Source organism: Lepus europaeus, chromosome 10 (assembly GCF_033115175.1).
Source record: "Lepus europaeus isolate LE1 chromosome 10, mLepTim1.pri, whole genome shotgun sequence".
NCBI classification, from domain to species: Eukaryota; Metazoa; Chordata; class Mammalia; order Lagomorpha; family Leporidae; genus Lepus; species Lepus europaeus.
The window spans coordinates 117,866,413-117,886,577 of record NC_084836.1 but is presented as its reverse complement, the minus strand read 5'-3'; the positions used below and the strand labels follow the sequence as shown (position 1 = coordinate 117,886,577).

Sequence of the window (20,165 nt, the reverse complement as noted above, 5' to 3'; positions counted from 1 at the left end):
AAAACCCCAAGTGGTTAATAGCATTACAAATAATAACTAAAAGTGGACATTCACGAACACTTTGCCAATCAGTAAGACAAAACCAGTGCATCGGGAGGCTTCTTTCCTCTTTTAAGCAAACTAGGAATCAGGCCAAGCAGGATGAAGACACAGACCCGTGACTTCTCCCGTGCCTGCAAGCCTAGCACTGGGTGGCTCCTGCCTCTGCTCATTCCTCCCAGGCTGTTCCCTAACCTTTCTGTCGTCCAGTTCTTCAAATTTTCATGCTTCTTCTTACCCCCGGGCCTTTGCATATTCTGTTCCCTCTGCTTAGAAAGTTCTTCCTCTTTCTAGCTTCTCCAGTGGCCCCCTCGGATCTGTGGTTTCACTTTCCACAGTTTCAGTTAACCCACGGTCAACTGCAGTCTGAAAAGTATGAAATGGAAAAATCCAGAGAGGAAGAATTCCTAGGTTTTGAATAGGGTGCCATTCTGAGCAGCAGCCCACAGAGACCCAAATCACCCCCGTCCAGTGCATCCACACTGCATTCCCGTGCTGCCCCGGCTGCCCTGTGCTTACTCTGTAGCTGTCTCACTTATCAAACCGGCGGTCAGGACCGGAGCTGGAGTCCTGTACCTCTTACTGTGTGTACCTTCCAATGTGGCCATGCTGGTGCTTTCATTATAATATATTGTTCTATGTTATATTGTTGTCAACCTCTTATTGTTCCCAATTTACACATGAAACTTTTTCCTAGGTATAGAAAAAGATAGCACATCCGGGTTTGGTGCTATCCTTGGGTTCAGGCATCCAGGCGTGGCCTCGGAGCATATCCCCTCTGGAGAAGGAGGGAGCAGGTCTATTATACTCCATAAAAATGTGCAAGTTCACGAACGCTTCTGTACAATAAAATCGTTCAACTTCCCCCCGTGGGATTCACACTGAATTCTCTCACAGATGAAAGGCCACAGGTCTATTCAGCACTCAGCATGGAGAGTTTGATCCAAGTGTGTTTGTCATGAGCATTTGCCTGTGTCCCTCGGTGTTTACAACTGGATAATAAAGACAAGCTTTAATGACCGTGGAAGTCCGCATACTTCAGCTGTGGCCGCAAACAGCTTGCTTTCTTTGTTACACTGGCCCTGCCTGCTCCAGTGGCCTGTGCTGCGCTGTGTGTGTATGTGTAAAAACCGAGTCTTTCTCTTTCACTTCCCTTCTAGAAGGAGGAAGAAATAAATCATACGGATACAACTAAAATTAGGGATTTGATCCAGAAGCTGCCAGGGAATGCTCTGAGTTCCATGTGGGGATGGCTTGACTTGCTTGTTTCACCATGAATGATTATTTAGCTTCAGAATGGAGGCACTGAACAATTGCAAAATCTCCGTGAAAAATGATATTGCTTTCTGCTTGTGGTCTAGTTTTTGGATATTCAAACCTTGCTTCTGAAGAGGACATAGATGCCATATTACACATGTTTATTAAAGATTGAAAAATGTGTCTTACACATTGAAAGATGCGCAAGAAACATGTCTTTACACATACAAATATATACTGTGAAATATACAAAAGAGTAAACAGAATTTTTATTTGTGGCTGAGTAACCAGACGATATAATTAAGCAAATAAATTCTCCGTGTACGGCTGGTTCTACTTGATTTGCTTTGTTGTGTTGGGTTTTGTTTGTTGCTACTTTGCTTGCTCATGGCTGTTTTTCTAAGCTAGTCACTTTGAGGCCTCTGGTTAGCGAATAAAAATCTCCAAGTTTTAACGTCCTAGAACTGAAGTTTTGTAAGCGCCGAGATGGATTGAAAGGAATCTTTTTTTGTTCAAAAGCATCCAGCACTTACCCTGGAACACACGGGCTCTTCTCTCGCTGGCCTGACTGGGCTGCGGAACCACTGTGTGTGTTGCAACAGCTGAGTTGGCTCATAGATTTAAAGGAAATATTAGTGGGCAAAAACAAGGCGCTGGCCCGGGTCAACACCACACACCTCTCCTCCTCGCTGCGGGCCGGCTCCCTAGCCCACCTACCTCTCCCTGACTCACCTCTGCTCTGGTTAAGATTAAAAAGCCTCAGCCTCTGGGTCAGAGGTCAGAGAGTTAATCCCAGCCAGGGAGAGTCCGTTGAAGGCTTGCAGGCTGCGGGCTCCCTGGAGGCGGCCATGAGAAATGGGTCAGAGAGCGTTACTCGGCTGTGTGATCTCGGGCAAGTTAGTGAACCTTTCTGTGCCTCAGTCTGCCTCTCTGTAAAATGGGGGTGGCAGCAGGATGGACGGCACGTGTCTGTAGCAAAGAGGAAGTGCGCCCTACAAGATGCTCCTAGCATGGTGCTGGGGACCTGCTGAGCGCTTTCCAGAAATGTGGGCCACCGTCCTGACCACGCCCGCTCCCCAGAAGGGCTCCTGCCCTGCAAATCAGAGATAAGGAAGCTCTGCTTGCCAGCGAGGGATTTGGGGCCAAGGGAGGGGGCAGGGCGGGGGCAGAGGAAGAGAAATCGTTTCCAAAAGACCAGAGTTTTCTCTTGCATGTTTTGAAAATGAAATCGTCCCGGAGGGTGGAAGACAGTGGAAAGGGAGCTAGCCCCGCAAAAGCCCAGCTCCCCAGGGCCCCAGCCCTGCCCCCCCACTTCCAAGCTGTGACGTCTCCTCTCGCAGGTGTTTTACAAAACTCTTTGGAGAACGCCGCCCTGGAGCCCGTGCGCCTTTAACCCGTGGAAGCCCCAGGCCCCCATGGTGCCCCAGAAAGCCCAGCCTGTGAATTACACGCACACAAAAAGATACGACAGTGTTGTTGTTTTTTTAATACTTTTTCCTCCTAAATGACCAAAAAAAAAAAAAAAAAAAAAAAAGGAAAAGAAAAGAAAAAACCACAAACCCCAACATCATTGTAGAAAATGTGAAACATACACACAGAGGAAACTAAGATTCACTAGGGCTCGTGTTACATCTTGGAGGATGAGAAAGGCTTGCTTTGTTTTGTTTTGTTTACAAGTGCCGCATCTGTGGTTGCAGAATCCAGGGATCCTGTGCGTGCAGGGATAACATCAGAACAAATGCAAGGAAGAAGACGTTGCATCCCAATGCCAGACCAGACCACCTGCCTCCTCTGCCAGGGAGAAGGACCCGGAGCCTCCAAGTGGGGAGCAGGGACAGGACTGACACTCCTGGGGAGTGGAGGGAGTGAAAGCAGAGACTTCACCAGCCAGAAGGGAACATTCAGATCTGCCTGCCTGGGACCAGCTCTTTATCTGAGCCCTGGCTGCAAGTCTGCCCTCTGCAAAGGACTAACTTTGTGAACTTAGCAAGGTCAAGTTCTCTTCTGAGCCACTGTTTCAGAATTTTTTTTTTTTTTAACATCTGTTTGTTTGAGAGGAAGAAACCGAGAGAGGGAAGTCTTCCATCTCCTGGTTCACTCCCTAAACGGCCACACAGGCTGGGGCTGGGCCAGTCTGAAGCCAGGAGCCCAAAACTCATCTGGGTCTCCCACGTGGGTGCAGGGGCCCAAGCACTGGGTCTATCTTCTGCTGCTTTCCCAGGCGCATTAGCAGGAAGCTGGATTGGAAATGGAGCAGCCGGGACTCGAACCAGAGCCCACATGGGATGCCAGTGTCACAGGCAGTGGCTTAACCCGCTCTGCCACGGTGCCGGCCCTGTTGAGGATCTTTGAAATGGGGTGTTCTGCTTCCCCCACCACATGGCAGAGTCACAGTCGAGACTGTATCTTGGAAATCCTTTTAGCAGCACAAGGCAAACATAAGGTGCTGTGTGGAGGAGGCATGATTCCAAGTGTTTCTGTATTGTTTGGATGAAAACACGGTTTCCTTGTCTACATTATTTATCTACATGGACCTACAGTTGTTTTTGAAATAAGCGGCTTCCACTGACGGCCTCCCGAAAAGCCTCAGCGGCTTAACTCTCAGGGAATTCACCTCAAATCGTGTTTTTAAAAGAAGTACCAAGAATCGCTGTGCCTCAGCAGGAAAGGGAGGAAGCTGCTGCCAGCTTGCAGCCAAGTCACTGCCGGCGCGTTCCCCGCACAAACGTTTGTTGGACACGGTTTGAAGCTTAGGCTTTCCTGGTCCACCGGTGGGTACGTTCTCATCTGCAGCCCAGGGCTGGCCAGATTCTGCAGGGCCCCGGTGGTGAACATGCAGGGCCTGCCTGTCTGGGGGCCCACGCCCATGTGCTGTCCCACATGAAACTTGGAGGCAGGCCAGGGGTATGGCCAAATAATCGCTGTGCCAGAACCAGTTAATCACAGGCCCTCGAGCCAGGGACCAGGCCCCCTACACCAGCACCCCGGTGGGCACTCATGACTGGCTGTGATGGTGGGACCGGGCCCCCAGGGCATCGCGGGTCTGATAAACCACTCCAGTAAAGCTCATTTAGTCTGGGCTCCCTGGCCCTCCGAGCCTGCTCTTGGCAGCAGGTAGGAAAGGAGGAGGAAAAAAAAAAAAAAAAAAAAAATGGTGTAAGCAAGTTTCGAAATCTTAGATCATTTCATGAATGACTCAGTGTTTCCTTTTGGAAAAGTGCAATAATTGGCTTTCATTAATAACAGCTTTGGAAAAAGACTCTCAATACCGAGGAGACCCTCCTGCCATGGGAGCACAGCCGCGTGCCCATCTTCATAGCCTCCGGAGGAATTTCATTCACTTGATAACGTGTTCTTGTTGAAAAATAAACTGTCACACACTTCCTCCTCTAGGCTTCCTGTTCTTTCTGAGAAAAGCATTGAGGTTGTCTTTCTCTCTTTCTTTCCTTCTTGTTTTTTTTCCGTTTAAAAATAGCCAACCTATAAAGTTATTGCTCTTCTTCGAGAAACTAAGTTCTGTGTAAGCACCAGAGGAAAATAACTGTCATTTATTTCTTCAAATAAAACCCATTGATTTTTTTCTTCAGTTATGTATGAAATACATAGGTAAACACATTTCAGCTATTATCTCTAATTCATTTGGGCCACAGTTCAATTGTAGAATTTTTTTCTTTTAAAAAAGTTCCTCTCTGTTGTCTCTTTCTCCCTCCACATACACAATCGTGACGTTTTAATACAGAAAACAGCCATTCTTCCAGCCCAGGCAGGATAGAATCCAGCCCCAGAGCTATCAACACAGGCAGAAGACTTCTCAAATGACTCATTAATGGAATACATGTTTCTAATGACAATGGTATGCAAATAGAGCTTAAACGGGTGAAGGAAGATTCTGTAAATCAATAAATAAAGTTGAGAATGTTGCTGTGGTTACCGTGAACTCTATTTGCATACAGGCTTATCTTGTTTTTAAAGCAGAAGAGGGAAAAAAAAAAAAGGGGGAGGAAAAGAAAAAAAATCCCAACTTTCACCACATGTTCTCAAAATACAATCTCATAATAAGGTACAACAGTTCACAAGCCAAAAATGCTGAGTGTGGAAGAATCCAAAATGCATTGAAAACATTTTCTAGTGCGTAGAGAGCCAGCCTTAGGTCATCTTACCGAGAAAATTGCACAATCAAACTTTTTGTCAGTCGTGTCTGTTGTGTCAGGTCAGGGCTGATTCGGTTACTGCTCCAGTTTCAAGAGTGTCCCCTGCTTGGGTCGTTGGGCTGATCACCGTGTGGGTCCCTGCCTGTTTCCCCAGACAAGCAGTTCTATTGAAAGGCATCAGGGAGAGGCAGAGAGAGGCCTGCCTACCTGGTTCTCATGCTAGATATCAGGTCAAAAATCTTGCAACATGGAATCCTGTGAATTAAAACCAGAACCACTTGTCCCTTTAGAAAGAAAACGCAAATGGTGCCTCTTTTTTTCCATCTATGTAAATGCAGATTATCTGTTGGTGTTCCGGAAGAAGCTCATTGGCCTATAATTGATTGTGTCAGGTGGAAATATTTCCAGGTGACAGGGTGAGCCAGGGCCATACTTGGGAAGAGAAGGTGGTTGAGACAAATACTTAAAAGAAATCTACATTGATCTCCCTGGTGGCCCAGAGTGGTGACAGCCCCCAGCACGTGTGTCTGTAGCAGGAAGCCCCCTGGCCTAGCTGAAGGAAGTGCTATTGAAGTAGGCACTTCACTATCTGCCACTCTGGAGAGCGCAGCGAGACCTACCTTAGTCCACCTTCCAGACTCGCCATTCTTTTAAAAACTATTTATTTATTTATTGACTTGAAGTGGGGGTTGGGGGGAGGAGAGATCTTCCATCCACTGGTTTGCTCCTCAAATGCCTGCTACAGCTGGAGGCTGCTCCAGGTTGAAAGCAGGAGCCTGGAAATCAACCAGGCCCCCTCCCATGTGAGTGGCAGTACTGGAGCCCCCCAGGGTGCCCGTGGGTAGGAGGCTGAAGCAGAGGCAGAGATGATCTGATATGGGATTCAGGCATCCCAAGCACTGACTTACCTGAAGTGCCAAATGTCAGTCCTGGGTCACCGTCTTGAGCTCTGACACATCTAGAGAACGAGTGAACAACCCTTGGAATAGAAACCACGAATAAAGATTCATTTCACAGACAGAGTAAGGCATGTCTATGCTATATGGTGCGTGGTCTGGTACTGGGGATGTTACTAAGCCTTTTTTCAGAAGTTACTCGTGGACAAAATGCAACAGGTGTTCTATCTTACAGCTACTATTTGTGAAGTAGAAACTGATAAGAAATCTATGTACTTGGAAATAGAGGGCGTCTGGCGGTGTGGCGCAGCGGGTTACTGTGAGGTTGGCATCCCATATGGGCACCAGTTTGAGTCCTGGCTTCTCTACTTCCTATCCAGCTCCCTGTTAATGTGCCTGGGAAAGCAGCAGATGGCCCAAGTGTTTGGGCCCCAGTCCCCCATGTGGGAGACCTGGGTGGAGTTTCTGACTCCTGGCTGTGGTCTGTCCAGCCTAGGCATTACAGCCATTTGAGGAAGTGCACCAGCAGATGGAAGATCTCTTTTGCTTTCTCTCTCTCTCTCGCTCTCGTTCTCACTCCCAGTCTCGCTCTCTCTGTAACTCTGCCTTTCAAATAAATAAATTTTAAAAAAAGACACTGAAGTGATGTTTCATATTTAATGAACTTGATCCCCTTAGATGCTCATAGTGTGTTACTGTACCTAAGAAAAACACACTAAGGGCCAGCATTGAGGCAGAGCGGGTAAAACCAATGCCTGTGACACCGGCATCCTATCTGGACGCTGGTTCGTGTCCCGACTGCTCCACTTCTGATCCAGCTCCCTGCTAATGGCCTGGGAAAAGCAGCAGAAGATGGGCCAAGAGCTTGGGCCCAAGCACACACATGGGAGACCTGGAGGAAGCTCCTGGCTCCTGGCTTGTGGCCATTTGGGGAATAAACCAGAGGATGGAAGATTTTTCCCTCTGTCTTTCCCTCTCTCTGTATCTCTTTCAGATGAATAAATGAATAAATAAATAAATAAAAATAAATCTTTTTAAGAAAGAAAGGAAGGAAGAAAGCACACACACACACATATACACATGAGGTGGGCATTGTAGACAGCTATTCAGTTTCCCTTGGGATGTATCAGAGTGTCTGGGTTCAAGTCCCTCCTCCCCTCCTGATCCAGCTTCCTGCTAACGCACACCCTGGGAGGCCACAGGTGATGGTTCAAGTCCTTGGGCCCCTGCCACCTAAGTGGGAGACTTGGATGGAGCTCCTGGCTTCTGGCTTCTGTGTGGCCCAGGGCTACGGTGAGCAACTGGGGAGTGAACCAGAAAACGACAGATCTTTCTCTGTCTCTCTGCCTTTCAAACAAATAAACAAAAGTTTGAAAATATGCTTTTATTTTTAATGAAGTTGAAAATGTGGTACACAGAGCAAAGCCTGGGCTCCTCTGGCTCTGGCCCCAGACTGGCCCATCTCTCCCTTTCTCAGGAGGGCCACATGGCCGGGTGGGGGTGGGGGCTGTTTAGAGGAGATCATTAGCTTGTCAATTGGGGTGCCCATTAAAATGTGTGGCCTCTATTCCCGGATGGATACTTTGTTCTGAAATACCTTAAAGATACAGAGAGAGAGAAAAAAAAGTCTCATTGGCCTGGTGCTCATTACTTGGGATTTTAACTCAACTGTCAGTGAAACCACTTTTTTTGTTTGTTTGTTTCACTTTCCAGAGGTGTTCTAAGCCATTTTGTTCAATCAAGAGGGGCTGGGAGGTGGAGCTCTTGAGCACTTATATTTTACAAAATGTTATAAAAGGAAGAAAACCAAGGTGTGATAAGAAGCTTACATTATTGGCCACCCGTGAGAAAAATGATCACCGTATGTTAGCAGGTGCAGCAAGCAGGACACCAGTAAGTCCCAGCGTTTTAAAAAGCCGCAAAGGAAGGCGGCACGACAGGACAGTGGCTGTTCTGTCTGTTAACGTGGTGGGCTCATGGTTTGTTTTTTTTTTTTTTTTTCTGAAGCTTTCAAATGTGCAGTAATGAACAGCAAGGCTTTCTAATCATAGAAAGCCAAAAAGTACTTTGTAAGGACGATGCATTGCAATGCAGAGTCATCCTCTACAATTCGCAAACCCTCGCCTTTGAAAGATGGCAGGTACACAAACCTGATGATAATGTCTTCCCCCAAATACTTGGGATTCATCGCTGTGGCCTCTCCTGCGTTGTTTACATTGCTTAGCACACATTTGTGGCTTAACTGCACAAAAATAATTTCAGTGCCTGTTCCCATATTGGGAAGATTTTTTAAAAATTGGATTTATTTATTAGTCAGAATTACAAAGAGAAAGGGGGGAGAGAGAGAGAGAGAGAGGACTTTTCCATCTGCTGGTTCACTCCCCAAATGGCAGCAATAGCAGGGGCTGTGCCAGGCCCAAACCAGAAGCCAGGAGCTCCACGTGGGTGCAGGAGCCTAAGCACTTGAGCCATCTCTCACTGCTTTCCCAGGCTCATTAGCAGGGAGCTGGATTGGAAGAGGAGCAGCAGAACCTCTGGTTCCTGGAAGATGGTATTTTTAACCCTACACAGTCTGGGTTAGGACAATAAAGATGAGTTAGATTGGAACATTGAAGATGGGACTAGCTTTTCTTAAATGGTTACTCTTGACACCTATGATAAGCCTGAGGGTGGGTTACAGATGTCCCACCCGAAGACACCACAAAGTCCCCTGCAGGAGCTTCTTGTCTTAATCGGCTTAATGGTTCATTTATACTTGTACTGGTACTTTTCAGTTAGATGCCTATGTGTGTTTTTAAAAAGGACAAAAATAAGTTTTTGGGAAAAAAACATTTTAATTGCTTTCAAATGTCCCAATAAATTCAAACCCATATACTTTTGCTCGAGAAAGTCCCTGCCAGATTCTTGCGTCCTGGTTTGCCAAATCTCTCTGGCTTTCTCCCACTTCCTTAATCTTAGAAACTACAGAAGATATTAAGTGTTGCTAGCTGGTCAGAAAATGTGTTTTCCAAAGACTTCAGTGTTCAAATATCATTAGGAAAGACTAAAAAAAAAAAAATCATTTCTCTGCTCTTAAAAACAGCTAAAATTTCAGAATCAGAAAATAGCAAAAGCCAGCCCAAGCCCTCAAAAAGAAAGTGCATATATATTTTTATGATTTAAAAAAACTCTTTGTAAAGTTTTATTTTGTTCTAGAAGTATATATTTTTCCCACTCCTGTCTAAATAACCACTTGTTATCTTCAAATATTGTTCCGACTGAGAACATCCGAATAAACGGCCAGCCCATGACTAAGGGAAGGCTCCAACTAGGGGGGCAGTGATAGGCAGGGAACTATCAACGCAGCCAGGAGGCCTCGCACGTCGCTATCTAACAGCCCTGGCAACAGCCGCAGGCCCAGTGAGATGGCAAAGGAGCTGAGCCCGAGCCGCTACACGGAGCTAAGATGCTTCCCACGCACTGAGTGCCAGGCCAGATGAGCGCATTCCCACTGGCTGACACAGGAGCGGAGCACAAGGCACCTTCTGGTAGCACAGGTTCAAATGTTACTGTTTCTCCTTGGAAACCCAGAGTGGCAGAAAAGCCTTCAAAACAGGGAATCAGAAAGGAAGGCAGAAATATCTGTGTAATGTACAGGGATGGAAGGAGACAAACTTGAGAGTGAATTCAAATATCACTTTTTTTTTTTTTTTTTTTGTCAAAAGCCTAACTTCCCCTACTTGGGAGATATGAATAATATGCTCCCAGTATTAATAAGAATGATTTCATTTCAACCTTGATTTCTTTGACATTGAAAGAAGACTTAGCTGCTTGGGTTAAGGATCATTTTCCACAACAGATTTTTTTTTTGTAAACTTTCTTTTTTTTGAGATTTTACTTATATATTTGAAAGGCAGAGTTGTGGGACAGTGTGGGGGAATGTGGGGAGAGAAAGTGAGAGAAAAAGATCTTCTGTTCACTGGTTCACTACCTAAATGGCTGGAATGCCTGCCAGCACCAGGCCAAAGCTAGGAGCCAGGAGTTTCTTCAGAGTCTCCCATGTGGGTGGCAGAGCCCCAGACTCGTGGGCTGCCTTCTGATGCTTTCCTGGGTGCATTAGCAGGGAGCTGGATCAGAAGTGGAGCAGCTGGGACTCGAACAGGTGCTCTTCTGGGATGCCAGCGCTGCAGATGGCAGCTTAGTCCATCACACCACAGCGTCAGCCCCTGCAAACTTCATTTCTGAGAAGAACCATCTATGACATATTATGTCTCCACTAAGACAACATCATTACTCTCATAGTGTCTCGGAATTTCAGGAGCGTGAAGGTAAACCGAGTCAGGGATAGACTCAAACTATGGCTTTTTTTTAGATTGATTGATTTTTTTTCTGTTTATTTTTTTTTTATTTAGTAAATATAAATGTCCAAAGTACAGTTTATGGATTACAATGCCCCCCCCCATAATTTCCTTCCCACTTCCACTTGATTTATTTGAAAGGCAGAGTTACAGAGAAGAGAGAGAGAGAGAGAGAGAGAGAGATCTTTCACCTACTGCTTCACTCCGAAATGGGTGCAAAAGCCAGTTCTAGCCCCGTCTGCTCGCTGCTGAGGCTCATCCTGGGAGGCGGAAGATGGCTCAAGCATTTGGGCCCCTGGCACCCAATGTGGGAGACCCAGATTGATTCTGGCCTCCTGACTTGGGCCTGGCTCAGCCCTGGCTGTTGCACAGTTGGGGAGTGAACCACGGGATGAATGCTCTCTCTCTCCATCTCTGTGCCTTTCAAATACAGTGAAAATAAATAATTTCTTCAAAAAAGAAAAGGGAGAAATGAAACCATGCACAGGAGAACAGATTCGGGATCCCTCAAAGGACAAAAACCTTTCAAAGAGTTAAAACTATTGTCTGTCAGATCTGTCAATTGTCAGTTTAGCATTATTTCATTTCTTCAAAACTTCCGACGTTCCAAGTAAGTAACTGTGACAACAGCGAAATCCAATGTTTGCAACGAGAAAATGTTTCCCGAGAATTTGACATTTCAATTGAGGTTGTAATCCTGCTGCCACGGCTTTCCAATATGATCAAACCTATCCCACTGGAAAACCGTGTAATTTTGTTTGGAATTTTTCCTCAGGTTCTTGCATCTCATATAGGAGTTCTGCCAGGGAATTTAATACAAATCACAGATTTCATTTAAGTGAGTGTTACTAAAAAAGAAACTTCTTAACTACACCCAAGAAAGCTGTTTTCAAGTTGGTCAAGTGTTCATCCAGTCTGCCTCCAACTGTGACCCCCTCCTACGTACAGCGTCTCCTTGGAAACGAGGAAATACATACAAAGGGTCATCTCCAACCTGCAGAAGTTGGAGTGGGGCAGGATACAGCCGACCAGCCTGAGACAGAGTACAAGAAAGCAAAGCAAAAGGAAACACGCGAGGCAGCACTATCTGCCTCCCCAGAGTTCTGAAAATCGCCTGCGTGAACTCTGGGCTGTGTGGAGCCAGCTGAGTAGCTGGCTGGCCCGGAGCCCTGCTGCCGGAAGTGGAGCTTTTCTGATGCTGCGAATTAAGGAATGTGGAGCCTTCCTTCAGAGCCGGCCGGCGTGCTGAGTGAGCTCTGCCTGGCCGGCTGCTTGCAGGGCCATCGCGTGGGACCGCAGAATTAAAAAGCAGAGAATCTCGCCACTTCACGTTTGAGAGGCAAGAGGTGGGGTGTGTGTGTGTGTGTGTGTGTGTGTGTGGTGTTTAAATGGCTCCTAATCTTTAAAATGGTTCCTTGCAGCTGGCCTTTTTATCAGCTGATCGTGCTCGTATTTACTGCGGAGCCTGCTACCCTCCCCAAAGAGGATTTAGACCATTTATGGGCTCACAGCGGAAGGAACACAGGCTTATGGTAGCGTTCTGGGGAGTCACTAGAATCACACAGCGAGGCAACAGCTCCGTGGCACCGGGAAGCTCTTCGTTTTTAGAAACTTCTTTTTGGTAAAATGAATGCTCATTTGTTTGAGTTCATAGGTAATCCAGGCATATGATGAGAAATGGAGAAAAACAGGAAGTGGAAAACAGGTCGTGTATGGACCACTATTGAAAACAACCATTTAGAACTTTTTTCTTAATAAAAGTCTTGAAGTGGATGCAAAAATAGAGAATAGAAAAAGTAGCAACTTTTCTAGTCACTTGTGGGGCTACTAAGCTTCAGCCTAGACTTTGTCACCGGGAGCCCATCAGGGCGTGGAACACCCAGTTCTACAAGGGCAAGAAGTTAACCTCATTTGCTTCATTTCTCCCATTTTTTTTTTTTCTTTGCTAAAGTATTGTAAATTCCTACATATCCTATTCTTCCTCCCATCTGCTTTGGAGAGGTCTGTGAAAATACCCATATCCAATTCCCCTGATAATCCATAATGCCATTAGCACAGCTGGTGAAATGAGCCGTTGTTTGGTATCCCATAATATTCAGCCCGCATTAGAATGTCCTTGGTAAGAAGAAACAGTTTTCATATTTGCATTGTTCTGGGTGTTTACAGCCTACCTTTATGCTCACTAATAAAAAGATTTATAGTTTGTTAAAAATCCGCTTTCGCCTCTTGGGTTTTTCCATTTGCTACTTTACCCATTTCCCCAAAGTTTCTGATTGCAAAGTGGCTGAGTGGCAGCCTGGTGCCACCTTGGGTGATGACTCATGCCTTTATTTGTGCGTCTCCCCACAAATCAGAGCGTGTGTGTGAGTATGTGTGTATGTGTGTGTCTTGTTCCCTTGAATCTCTCTGTCCCTGAACACTTTTCTTCCCCTGGGCTGTTGGATTCCAGGGGCCACTTCTGCCTCCAAATGTCGGAATTTCTGTGAGGCCCCTGCCGGTCTCCTGAGCTGTTTACAAAAGGGCTGTACCCATTTCCACTTCCACTTCCCAGGGGGTGAGAGAGCTGCTATTAAAGGTTTAGAGGCAGGGCCTTTCAGGGCTCTTAGAAATCACCAGCTCCAAGTGGCTGACTCGCTTGCTGTGTCCCAGGGCCCCCGTCCCCGGGAAATAAATAAGTGCATACATTGTCTACAGCTGTGAGAGCACGCAGACGGCCCCACGGCCCCCGGGCCGGGCTGGTCCAGGAGGAGCCGGGTGAACCTGCTGCAAGGCCGGTATGCGAGCACCCGTGCCCTGCGCCGCGAAGCCGGAGGAGGAGGGGCGCCCAAAGCCCAGGGGCGCTGATGCAGAGCCCAGCGCTGCACCCCGGCTCCGCGTCTGGGGGGCAGGGGCTTCCTGGCTCGCCGCATCCCCCCGCCCTCCGCCCCGTGCTGGGTGGCAGGGCCCGGGCAGCGCCAGCTTCTACTGCTTCCCCTTGGGGACGCGCTGTTTCTGTATTTGTGGACTTTGAGCACAGCATCTTCAGAACACTGCTTCTGTCTGCTCAGGGCGCTTCAGTGTTCTGGGAGGGAGAAATCTTATCGGTTACAAATTGTTGTAAAAAAAAAAAAAAGGCAACATCACAACATTTCAAACCCTATTGGTCTAGAGATGGGTTGGGTGACAGATTTTTTGTTTGTTTCTGAGGCAGGGAGACAGAACAAGGTGTCGCTGTTGTGTGGATGGGGCATGGGGGGTGCAGAAGAAAATGCAGATCGTAACTTAGCATGGGGGTCCAGAGAAACCCAGACTCTGAGGTTTTTATCCATTTGGGTTTAAGTTTCCGGGACTGTGGTCCTGTGAGCCCTGGTGGCTTCTGGGGGTTTCCGTGCCTTCCCTGGGCTCCAAGTGTTGCCTCCATCCAGTGGGACCCAAACATCATCCCTTTAAAATATTTTAAGAGGCCATGCTCGCTTGAGCTTCGTGAAAATATGTCAACAAGATGTGCTAACCACAATTTTTTAAAAACACAGCTGTCAGAGGAGCCCAAAGGATTTGTGAAACTGAAGGGCTGGGGTGGGCAGGGGAGGTGTCCAGGGAGAGCCAGACCACTGTCCCTCTCGGCCTCAGAGGGGTCACAGGTGCAGGTACCATCTGGGGCTCCTGTGAGGGGCTCAGGTCCCCCCAGCACCGCCCTGCCTACTCTGCTTTCTTTGTCTCCTTTTACATTGAGGCAGTGATGGAGGCCGGGGGTTCTAATGGCTGCTTTGCCCATTTCTGGGACAACCTGCACCTTATGTTGGGAGCTGTGGGATGAAGGGGTGTGGCCGTGGGTCACCTGTGGGACTACTAAGCCCATCACTGGGAGCCCATCAGGGCATGCCGCTCCCTATCCCCCAGCCTTCCCCTAGGGCCATACCTGCTGGCTGGGAGGGAACGCTTCCATTCACCTTGGCTCTGCCCTCTTCTCAGGACCTGCAGTGTGGAGAAGAAGCCCCAGGGACACAGAGCCGTCTGCCACCAGCCTCCAGGATTGCCCAGATCCAGGTAGGGGCTTCCAAGACTTGCTTTGTCTAACGGTGGGCTGGTTAGCTGGAGATGCAGCTGCTGGGATTCTGGGGTGGACAAACCTGGCTCCCTTACCTGAGAGAAGCACCTTTGCTTTCCTGTTCCGGCCCATGGTTGGTGAGCACCCTGCCTGGGCTACGAACATGTTTGTGGGTGTCCCACCTTGGTTTGTTGTGTCTTACTTGGGTGCTTGCTGTGTGCCCCATCTCTCTAATGCGTGTTAGGAGTGAGGACCGACTTATTCCTCCCAAATACACCTGTTAGTGCACTGTGTTACCTCCATCTGTTGCAAATGGGAAAACAGAGGCAAAGACGGTTCAGGCCGGCTGGCAAAGGAGACAACTGGGTGATGGAGGCTTGGTTTGAGCCCAGAAAGGAGCCGGTCTCAAGTGCTCAGCCTCTGAACCCCTGCAAGTTCAGGGCTCTGAGAGGCACTTTCTAAGGGGGGAGGCACGCATGCTGACTTGCCTGGGCACCCCAAGGAGGGCGTCTGGAGCTTGGCCTGGAGGAAGTTCTCCATCCGTGACCCCTACGGTTATTTGCGATGCCTCTGAGGCCAAGGGCAACCACTTAGGACAAAGAGAATGGCGAGAGGCAGCTTTGGGATCAGATGGTGCTAAGAGACCACTCCGTTCTGGTTGTAGAAGCTCAGGAGAGGGTGGCAAGGCAGAAAGTTAGCTCCTGACGGCCTCCGTCTCCTCGTCTGTAACTGGTCCTAAATAATGAAGAATTTCAGGTTTGTGGGAAAATGGATAGAGAACTTTTTTTTTGCTACAAAATAATTTTTTTAAAAGTTCTGGGTTCTTTTTTAAAGATTTATCTATTTATTTCAGAGTTACAGAGAGAGAGAGAGAGAGAGAAAGCTTTTTTTTTTTTTTTAAGATTTATTTTATTTATTTGAAAGACAGAGTTACAGAGAGAGGTAGAGACAGATCTTCCATCCGCTGATTCACTCCCCAGATGGTGGCAATGGCCGGAGCTGTGCCGATCCGAAACCAGGACCGAAACCAGGAGCCAGGAGCTTCTTCCGGGTCTCCCACGCGGGTGCAGGGCCCGAGGACTTTGGCCATCTTCTACTGTTTTCCCAGGCCATAGCAGAGAGCTGGATTGGAAGAGGAGCAGCCGGGACTAGAACCGGTGCCCATATGGGATGCCAGTGCTTCAGGCCAGGGCGTTAACCCGCTGTGCCACAGCTAGGGTGTTGACCCGCTGCGCCACAGCGCTGGCCCCAGACAAAGCTCTTTAATCTGCTGGTTCACTCCCCACATGGCTGCAAGGGCCAGAGCTGATCTGATCTGATCTGATCCAAAGCCAGGAGCCAGGAGCTTCTTCCGGGTCTCCCATGTGGTTGCAGGGGTCCAAGCTCTTGGGCCATCTTCTGCTGCTTTCCCAGGCCATAACAGAGAGCTGGATTGGAAAAGGAACAGCTGGGATATGAACCTGCGCCCATATGGGATGCTAACGCCACAGTCAGAGCCTTAGCCTACTATGCCACAGCGCCAGCCCCCTCCCCCCTTTTAAGAATTATTTTTACTTACTTGAAAAACAGAGTTACAGAGAAAGAGAGAGAGAGATTGATCTTCCATCTACGGGCTCACTCCCCAATGGCTGCATTGGCCCCGGGCTGGGCCAGGCCAAAGCCAGGAGCCAGGAGCTTCTTCCGGGTCTCCACGTGGGTGCAGGGCCCAAGCACTTGGGCCGTCTTCTGCTGCTTTCCCAGGTGCATTAGCAGGGAGCTGGATGGGAAGTGGAGCAGCTGGGACTCAGAACCGGGGTCCATATGGGATGCTGGCTCTGCAGGCAGCAGCCTTACCATTCAGCCACACCGTGCCAGAGTACAAAATAATTTTGAAACCCATGGATATGAGAGTTCTTCAAAAAGTTCACGAAAATACATGTTGTGAAAACGACACAAGTATTTCAAATGTTTTTGTACCAATATAAGCGTCTCCATGAATTCTGTTTTCTGTAAACTTTCGGAAGTGCCCGAGTAGCAGGTTCCAGGGGAGTAGCTAACAGGATGGATAAACAGACCCCGGGCTGGCCCTGCAGCACGTGCGGGGCCCCGTAAGTCGCCTTTTTTCTCCCCTTGTTGTTCCTCTTCTTACCATGACTACTGTTGTCAAAGCAACCTGGAAGTGTGCGTTCGCCGCGGTACCTGCGTGGTTTCGGGAAGGACACTGCTTCCGTGACGTGACTGTTGTAGGAGTGCTCTTGGTTATATCATGGTTTCATAAGCTGCTCAGTCAGAGTCAGGTTGTCATTTTGCTCATTTTACTATTCAGTGTCAGGTTCATTCAGAATAAAATCGGAAGGCTCAATGCTCTGGTCTCCCATGCGGTCACAGTGCTCCTCACCTACCAGCTCACCTGCCTCCCCAGGCTGCAACGCTCTCACTCCAGAACACCTCGTGGCTCCCCGTCACCCCTTTAGAACTTAGCTGAGGTCTCCATGGTGAAGCCTCTGCAAGACCAGGTTTTTTGTTTTTAAGATTTAAGTCAGAGTTAGAGAGAGAGAGAGATCTTCTGTCCACTGGTTCACTCCCCAGATGGCCACAGCAGCTTGACCCAGTCCTGGCCAAAACCAGGAGCCAGAAGCTTCATCTGAGTCTCATGTGTGGGTGGCAGGGGCCAAAGTACTTGGGCCATTTTCTGCTGCTTTCTCTGGCCATTAGCAGGGAGCTGGATCGGAAGTGGAGCACTGGAGTGCAAACTGGTGCCCACATGGGATGGCGGCATGGCCATCCCCCACCTGCTGGACCAGGCTATTTAACAGCACTCCTAGCACCAACCCCGCCACACTTCCCAGCCCCTCTGTCTTCTTTTTCTTTCTTCATAGCACTTATCCTCCAACCCACCATGCGGCCTCCCCAGCCCCTACAGCAGTGCCTGGCACACAGCAGGTGCGTCACACCTATGTGCTGAGTGAGAGAGGGAGGGAGTGAGTGACTGTGGGACTCCAGGGGCATGTTTAGCTAAGGAGATGGATCACACACCAGAGTACTTCCTGCGAGCTGGGCACCTTTCCAGCACAGAGAGGGGTCGGCAGTGCTGACAAATGAGACAAATGCCCACATCCAGAGCCAGGCGTGGTCCAGCCAGTGTCCCATAAAGGAGCACTGGGCAGCGGAGACAGGGGCTGAAGGAGGTGGCCGCCAGGTGCTGGGGGTTACAGTCTGAGCTTTGCTTGGGTTTGCGCTTTGGGGTCCAGGGTGGGGCAGAAGCCAGAACAGCCAGGAGAGAGTTAAGTCTAGAATTATGGAAACATGAACAATTTTCCACATTTCTTGTTCCCCAGACCCTTTAACACTGTGAAATGGTAGGCGTTTTTTTTTTTTTTTAAATTTATTTTCATTGACAAATAATAATTATATACATTATAGGGTACAGTGTGGTTTAATAGGGGTATACGTTGTGGAGGGATTACATCAAGCTAATTAATATATCCGCCACCTGATATATTTTCCTGTGTGTGGTTAAGAATATTTGAAATCTCGCCTAGCAGTCTTCAGGTCGACAAGGCGCTGTGAGGAAGCACGCTGGTGCTGTGTGATGGAGCTGCAGGACTTAACTGCTGCTAAGGGCTCACTTCTCCCCACGGTGCCCCCAGTGCCTGAGCCCACCTCGTCTCCTTCCCACCGGGAGCCCTCTGTTTTCCGATTCCATGGATAAATGAGATCAGAAATATTGCTCTTTCTGTGCCCGGCTTGTTTCATGTAATTATATGTTTGTAGGCAACTGATCTCTAATTCTATGGGTTGCATATAAAAATCTGAATGTTTTACATATAAAAAGAGCAAGCATTTAGCATCCAACAAGTGTCCTTGTCCATATTAGAGAATTAATAACTTTTAGTGTGAGCCTCTCCAACTTTTCTTGATGCATTTACACAGTGATTTCTGGTCTCGCTCTGTGTATATGTATATGTACAATAGACAGGCATTCCTTTAGATTATATATTTTGTGTGTATTTTAAAACAAAAATGTACTAGCTTTTTGTACTTTGATTTTTTTTTCCTTTTGATGATCTGTTCGCATGAATAAATGCAGCACAGCTTTTTTTACAACTGGTGTTTGTGTCCCAAAAGGTGGCTGTAGTATTGCTTATTTTCTTTTTGGTGGACATGTAGGCTGTTTCTCATTTTTTCATGTTTATGAACAGTGCTACAGTGAACATCCTTGTGTATGATCCTTTGTGCATATAAGTGATGATTTCTCTAGGGTAAATACTGTACTTACATGTTTATTTATGTGTGTTTAAATGATTAATGTCTTTCTCTTGTTAAAATAGAAGCTATACGAGGGCAGGAATTCCATTTGTTTTGTGCCTCATTCTAATTACTACCTAGACACATGCTTACCAGAAAGAGTAGTCAATACATATTTATTGAATGAATCAGGCTGAAAGGTTGGCTGGAGTCAGGGTGTGGTTTTGCCTTGTAAGAAGGAACTGGAACAAAGACTGATTTTGGTAAAACAGGAGATTTGCACATAAGAAAGTAAGCAGGGTGATTATTAGTGGGGTTGGGAAACAGAATTTTGCGCTCTGGAGAAGACAGAGGAGAATGGGTTATGAGATCATGGCACGGGTTAGGATTCAGGGATAGTGGGAGTGGAGGGAGAGGGTGCCTTTGGAAGATCCTGGAGTTACAGGATCTGTAAGATCCACTGCTGAGCCAGGAGCGAGGGAGTGGAAGGGAGACTGCTACAATGTCCAGGACATTTTAACTTTACAAACATTTATTGCCAGCTAGCTCTGGGCACAAAGCGCTCTGCTGATTGCTAGGACATAAATCTGCGTGGCCTCTCTTCCCCACTTTCTAAGGAGATTCCGCAGTCTATGGGAGAAGAGACCCAGGGACACGGAGACACCAAGAACTGTGCGAGTGACTGGGAGGTGGGAGGAGACTGGCCCCAGGGCAAGCCCAGGGAAATGGAGTTGTTCCAGCGAGGGGGAGGGGAGGTAGGTGGGGGAAGAGGGTTGAGCCTGGCCCCTGAGGACTCACAGCTGAGTGGTGAGAGTTCAGGAAACAGCAATAGGTGCCAGTGCCGATTTTTAGACCTAAGGAACTTCTGGTTGGTGACAGAGCTGGGTTCAGACGGGAGGCAGGGAAAGAAGCTAGCTGTGTGATCTCAGGCAGGTACTTGACCATCCTGAGGTCCAGCTTACTCTTTTTCAGGAAGGGGCAATACTGAAGGGATAGAGATTGACGAGATTAGGGGTGGGGGCGCCGAGCACGTGGATCAGCAGCAGTTTGACTTCTGGGATTGTCCTGTTGGGACAGAGAGAGGAAAATGCCAGCTTGCAGTAAAAGGATTGTGACACCTTGAGGCCCATCATCTGAGGGAGAAAGCCGGTCCTGAAGTCCAATGCTGCTTTCACTTTTTACTTGCATTCCTCTCACTGGCTTGCCCGTGCTCTTGGAAAACAATCCAGAG

General features: G+C 47.9%; 1 protein-coding gene across 2 annotated transcripts in view; it reads left to right on the top strand.

Moving 5' to 3' along the window:
• The first annotated feature begins 11,738 nt into the window (after positions 1-11,738).
• ZNF217 (zinc finger protein 217) overlaps positions 11,739-20,165 on the top strand; it is a 37,799-nt gene continuing 29,372 nt past the window's right edge. Inside the window, exons 1-2 of one of the 2 annotated variants that reach the window (XM_062204378.1) lie at positions 11,739-12,026; positions 14,632-14,706. The gene's annotated coding sequence lies outside the window, so the exon portion shown is untranslated. Of the gene's footprint in view, positions 12,027-12,281; positions 12,302-14,631; positions 14,707-20,165 lie in introns of those variants that run through there. The other variant, XM_062204381.1, reaches the window with a different exon arrangement.